The sequence below is a fragment of the Hydra vulgaris genome, chromosome 08 (genome assembly GCF_038396675.1).
Source record: "Hydra vulgaris chromosome 08, alternate assembly HydraT2T_AEP".
Taxonomy (NCBI): domain Eukaryota; kingdom Metazoa; phylum Cnidaria; class Hydrozoa; order Anthoathecata; family Hydridae; genus Hydra; species Hydra vulgaris.
Window position 1 is genome coordinate 200,001 of NC_088927.1, and position 6,509 is coordinate 206,509.

At 30.9% G+C, this 6,509-nt stretch overlaps 1 long non-coding RNA gene across 1 annotated transcript in view; it reads left to right on the plus strand.

Annotated features, from left to right (window-relative positions):
* The window catches only part of LOC136084098 (uncharacterized), a 10,635-nt gene extending 5,608 nt beyond the window's left edge, over positions 1-5,027 (plus strand). The window contains exons 4-6 of the long non-coding RNA XR_010640329.1: positions 4,627-4,722; positions 4,797-4,863; positions 4,961-5,027. This is a non-coding gene — a long non-coding RNA (uncharacterized LOC136084098). The remainder of the gene's footprint in view (positions 1-4,626; positions 4,723-4,796; positions 4,864-4,960) is intronic.
* The last annotated feature ends 1,482 nt before the right edge of the window (positions 5,028-6,509 follow it).

The following is a 6,509-nucleotide window of genomic DNA, read 5'->3' on the forward strand; positions in this document are numbered from 1 at the left end:
AATACTTTTATAGGATCTATTAATATTAATGCAGCCCCGGTCATAAACCCGGCCGGGGCTGCATTAAAACTGATAGATCCTATAAAATATTGTTTTTAAATAAAATTCATGTCGTAAATTTTAATTAAAAATAACATTTTTATAGGTTCAATTAATATTAATGCAGCCCTGATCATAAACCCTGCCCCGGTCGCGGCTATGTGTTATCAAACCTAGCCCCGGCCAAAGCTCCGATCGCTTACTACTTGTAGCACATTAAATTCTTTTGAAAAACGTTTTTTTTTTGTATGTTCAGCCAAAGTCATTTCTATCTATAAAGATGGTTCACTAAGGGGATCACACAAATTATGTACCAGTTTCTCTTTTGTCTAATATTAGTAAAGTATTTAGAAAAGTCATATGCAACAGACTTTATAACTATAAGCATCTGTATGGTTTTTGCAACACTCTGTAATTTATTATGATAACAAAAACAATTAAATAGAGTTTCATCCACAAAAAATTATACAATTAAACATTGCATTAAAAATAACCTAATCACCATAGATCACCATAGTTTTCTTCTGAAGCCAGATTGTGCTACTAATTTATAAGATGCAAGAGGCATTTTATTAAATGCCAAGTCCCTAGGTTATGCCATAGATGTTATCTATAGTAACTATGCAAAGGCGTTCAACAATATATCACGCTAGTAGCTGCTGCATAGACATAAAGCATATGACATGTAGAACTCTACTTAAGTGAATAGCCAACTGGTTAGCAAACTGACAACAGAGGGTAACAGTTGGTAACCGAAACTTAGATAAGAAAAAAATCGCAAGTGGTGTTCTACAGGATTCAGTGGACAGACCTCTATTATTTGTACTTTATATAAACGATCTACCAACCAAGCATTAAACCATATCCAATTATTATATATGCTGACGACAGTAATAATTTAAGGTTTAATAAAGAGCAAGACAAATGCTGTAATGTTACAAAATGACATAGACAAAGTAGTAAGTTAGTCAAAGAAGGTGCTTATGTAATTAAACACGAAAAAATGAAAAATTATTTCTAATTTCTGAATAAATGAACTCAAGTTTATTAGAAAAGCTCTTGACAATAAATTTTTTGCATGTGGTGTGTTTTTTGACATAAAAAAGTTATCTGATTCTGTTGATCACTTAAGTGATTTAAAGTTTTGATTCTGTTGATCACTAAATTTAAAGTTTCACTGAGTTAAAGTTCAGCAGTCACTGAGAGCCCCATGCTGTGGCAGAAGTGAGATCCTTTACAAGCTCATATACTCTGTCTTACAAAAAGTATAGAGCCAAACATAGAACTTTTAGAAACCCCTGAAGTTACAGGATATGAAGAAGAGTGCTGTCCATTGAGAACAACTTTTATACTACAATTGGTAAGGAAGGATTCAATAATCTTAAAGATGTTACCTGATACACCAAACAAAAAGCTTATGGAGAAGACCAGCATGCTAAACTTTATCAAAGGCTTTAGAAATGTAGAGAGTGATGGCCTTAACCTCTCCACATCTATCTAATGCATGATAAAACCTATTCGTTATTACTGTTAATAAATGAGCAGTAGAATGAGAAGAAATCCATATTGATGATCAGAATGTAAATTATTAGATTTAACTAGAGTCTAATAGACAGTAGTCACAGAATCTTGGAAAATAGGGATAACAAAAACCGCTTACCAGCTGGAAAACAAGACTCTGATAAGCACTTGTTAAATAGTTTTAAAATTATAGATGACAGCTCTGGAGGAAACCATAACAGGTTTGTTGTCTGGACCACAAGCTGTAGAAGAGTCTAAGCAGGAATCCATTTTAGATACAAAAGCTGGAGTGATATGAATGTCAAGCTGTGGACCAAACTGTTTGTTGACTATATCAGGTAGAATGCATTTAGTGAAATCAAGAGATGAGACTTTTCACTCACCTAAAGACAATTCAGCTTTGTCTTTAGGTGAGGTGACAAAATTTGAACCATGCAAGAAAGGTGGAATAACAGGTTAATCCTTAATATAGGTACTGTTAAAAATTCTTCAGAATTTGCGAGAGCCTATTTCTGAAAAAAAATATGAGACTTTGTTACCTTAGAACAGTGGGCTTTAGTGTTAGACAAAATCATTTTACAATGGTTTCTAACGGGTGATGCGGAAGTTATCGGACAAATCCTAATTTCATTATTTGAGCATAATAATTAGTTTTTGTGGTTTTATGCTTAGGCATAAACGTTCCATAAAATATAAACTTTATTACTTGAAACACAATTATTTAAAATGAGGTTAAATGCAGCTGAACAACAATCTTTTCGAAAGCGACTAAAAATGTTTTGTGTAAATAAACCTAATACAAAAAAAAAAAAAAAATCGTAAATCATTTTGAAAAGAAAGGATTTCCTCGAAGTACAATATATGATAACCTAAAAAGTCTCGAAACTGTTCAATCGTTTTCTGATAGAAAGCACCCTGGTCGTCCGACATCCTAGACTAGAGAAAAGAAAGCCGAATTAACGAGACTTGTCAACAATCGAAAAGGGGTCAGTCAGAGAAAAATAGGTATTAAATTCGGTGTAAATCAATCGACAATTGGTCGTCAGTTAAAAAAAATGAATGTTAAATATAGAAAACGTGAAAAGACTCCAAAACACACTATAGAACAACAAATAAAGGCAAAGAAAAGAAGCAGGAAACTAGTTAACCAACTCTATAACACAAAATCGCTTCAAGTCATCGATGACGAAAAATACTTTTGTTTTGCAGGGGACAACATGCCTGGAAATTCTGAATACTACACAAACAACAAAAAGACATACCCAGAAAGTGTTCGTTTTATTGGAAAAGAGAAATTTCCAAAAAAATTATTAATGTGGATAGCCATATCTGACCGTGGTATGTCCGAGCCAATGTTTCGCACTTCCAAGGCTGTAGCGATCAATTCATCAATCTATATTAATGAATGTTTAGAAAAACGACTTCTTCCATTTATTCACAAGTATCATGGAGACTTTAACTATTTATTTTGGCCAGATTTAGCAAGTTCTCATTATTCTAAAGATTCTCTAAATTGGATGAACCAATATGTTTATTACGTTGATAAAGAATCCAATCCCCCAAATGTGCCTCAAGCACGACCAATTGACAATTTTTGGGGACCTTTGGCACAGAAGGTTTACAAGGGAGATTGGCAAGCTTCAACAGAGCAAGTTTTGATTGATCGCATTAAACTAAAACTACAGGAAATTGATTTAAACTTTTTACTGTCGCATATGAAAGACGTCAGAGCAAAATTGAGATCAATTGCAGATGGTGGTGTTTTTTCATGTAAAAAATAATATATTTCTATCAAAAGATAAATGCTTTATTTAAAAAAAATGCAATAGTAGTTTGTTTTTTTATTTATAAATAAGTTATTGACGTTTTTATTTTGTCCGATAACTTCCGCATCACCCGTTAGCAATAGTAAACAGACGTCAGTTTTCTGGAGAATTGTTTTGCTGATAGATATGTAAATAATGGTTGCGATTGAAAATTGTAGCAGGAAAACCGTGGAGAAAAGTGAGGCTTGACTTTGAGCTGTTGAGAGGAAATAAAAAACTTCAGGCCAGCCTGAATTCCATGAAGCTACATAAGAAGCACATTTGTCAGCAGAAAGAATAAAGATTACTACCCAAGGGTCATCGCAAAGAAAATCTCGGAAAGTGTCCCTGTCAGATTTAAGGTAATTGTAAGAGGTATGATAATAGATATTCTGATGATGAAGAAGAATGAGATAATAGATTTAGAGAGATCAAATTTTGATTAGAATCACCTAATGGTGAATATGGAATATTATATTGCCCATAGTCTCATTGTCTATTGCTATTGAAAATGAAGAGTAAGCAATCTAAGACCATGTTTGGCAATTTCAATTACAAATCCTAAATACTCTTACTAGTATTGTTCTAAGGGACTAAATTTTAGTCAGATTAATTAGATTTTAAACAGTTATCTCATAATTCATCTCAAACACTTGCTTATTTTTTTGGCATGATTTGTTAAGTTTTAAGTTTTAATTTAGATTGTTTTGATTTGTTTATGTCTCTATTTAATTGTAACATTTTAATCCACAAATAGAGATCATAAGTTTTTTAAGATTTATTATGAAGTGGAGGTCGATGGTAAGTCAGATTTAGAAATCTTAACAATATGATTATACATTTCAAATTTTGTTACATTTTTAGTTCTTTATGTCTGGTGTTAAATTTTTATTTTATTGTTTATTTACTTGTTAAACTAATAATTGAATTAAACTACACCATTAAAACTTAACTTATATAATATCTAATATCTTGAATTTTATTTTAATGCTTAGATTTGACCTACTTAATTAAATTTTTTTGGTTGTTAATTTAGTATTTTTATTGTTTGCATAAATAGTTCCAATGAAGTTAATACTACTTAAGTTATAAAAATTAAAAAGCTACTTCAAATTTTTAAGTTATTTATTTCGTAAAAATTGTGTGTCTGCTAAACAAATATTTATTCAGCAATCACACATCTTTTCTGAAAAAATAAAAGATTTCTGCTGTAAAAATTTTTTGGTTTTTTAAGAAGTTTTTATACCTTGCAAAATTTTAGGTTTGCAGAAATAAAGAATGCAATTTCAATGCAGCTTATGAAATTTTTTACATCCCATGTCTAAAAACAGACGGAAATGAATGTTCAGGAAATGGGGTACACTTTGATTATTGTTTTCATAATTGTATTTTATTACATTTTAAATTGAATGAGTTACTTTTATTTTCTAGTTTTGTGCATCAGATCTCACTTGTGTTTGCAAGAATTTTTATAACTCTACTGACAACTGTAGTACAAGTAGATTGTTCTATTTTCAAACTTCTTGCCTAAATGATGACTAAAATATTCATTTAGGACTTTTTATGTAAACTAAACAGAAAATATTTTTGTTTAGAACTTAATCCCATTAATGGTGAATGGAGCAGTTGGTCGCCTTGGTCCTGGAGTTGTTTTGAAGGCAGTCAGAAAAGACATCGTTTTTGTTCTAATCCTGTACCTCAAAATGGTGGTATGGAATAGTGATTCTTCCCTGGAATTTGTTCCCGGGAAATTCCCGGGAAAAATTTTATTCCAATTTCCCGGAATCCCGGGAAATTTTTTTCGGGATCCCGGGATTTTTGTACACACATTTTTTAACTTTCCCGCCAAAGTCAGAATTTTTTGTTTTCCGGACCATAAGAAATATTGCTTATTTATATTGTTTACATATTGAAATTTATCGCAGCGCATTGGGAATTTTTAAAAAAATGTCCTTAAATCTTAAAACTTCGAAGGTTTGGAGTTATTTTGATCTTAAAAAAGCAGACGAGGCACAATGCGAACATTGTCCAAAAATATTACTATGCAAAGGTGGTTCCACTGTTGGATTGAAGAGGCATTTAGAAAAAATCCATAATATTATTTTAAATAAAGAAGAAGAACCATCAACTAAAAAACGTTGTGTTCAATTAACAATTGATTCCATGACAAAAATAACTGAATCGGATCAAATTCGTGAGTTGCGTTGTGATAAAGGCTTCACTCTTCCTAAATCGAAAACAGATGTCATGAATCTTATATATATATATATATATATATATATATATATATATATATATATATATATATATATATATATATATATTATGTGGAAATAGTCGAAGAAAATAAAAAAAAGATACTCGAAATAAAAGAAAAAAAATGCAAGTTTAGTACAGATTTGGATGAATATTCAAAACATGGCAGAAGATTTATGAATATAAATCTTCACTTTAATGAAGGCTTTATTAATCTTGGATTAGAGCGAATGTTAGGATCGCACAATTCAAATGATTGCCTAGAACTACTCATCAAAAAATTAAACATGTTTAATGTAAGTCTTACAAATGATGTAGTTTGCATAACAACTGATGGTGCTTCTGTTATGGAAAAATTAGGATATACTTCGCCTTCTGAATATCAACTTTGTTTTGCACACGCAATACATTTAGCCGTTGTTGATGTAATATATAAAAAAAAAGGTAAAAATAATAATCAAAGTACTAATGACAAAAATATTGAAGATGATGTCTTTGATGATGACGATGATTATGATGAGGAGGAGGATCAGCAAAATGAAATTAGTGACCAAGTTCCTGATCTTGTTCCTGAGCTTCATAAAGTTCTTGTTAACGTTAGAAAAATAGTTGTAACTTTTAAAAGATCTCCTTTAAAAATGGATTCTTTAGAGCGTTATTCTAAAAATGAATTTGGACAAGAGCTAGTGCTAATTTTGGATTCAAAAACTCGTTGGAATTCAATGTTGACCATGATTCAAAGATTTATTAAAGTTAAAAAAGCAGTTTTTAAATCTCTCGTGGATTTCAGTTTAGAAAACCTAATGTTGTCTGATGATGAACTTACAGTAATTGAAAATTTAGCAAAAAGTCTGGAACTTATTGTCTCAGGTTCTGAAATGATTTGCA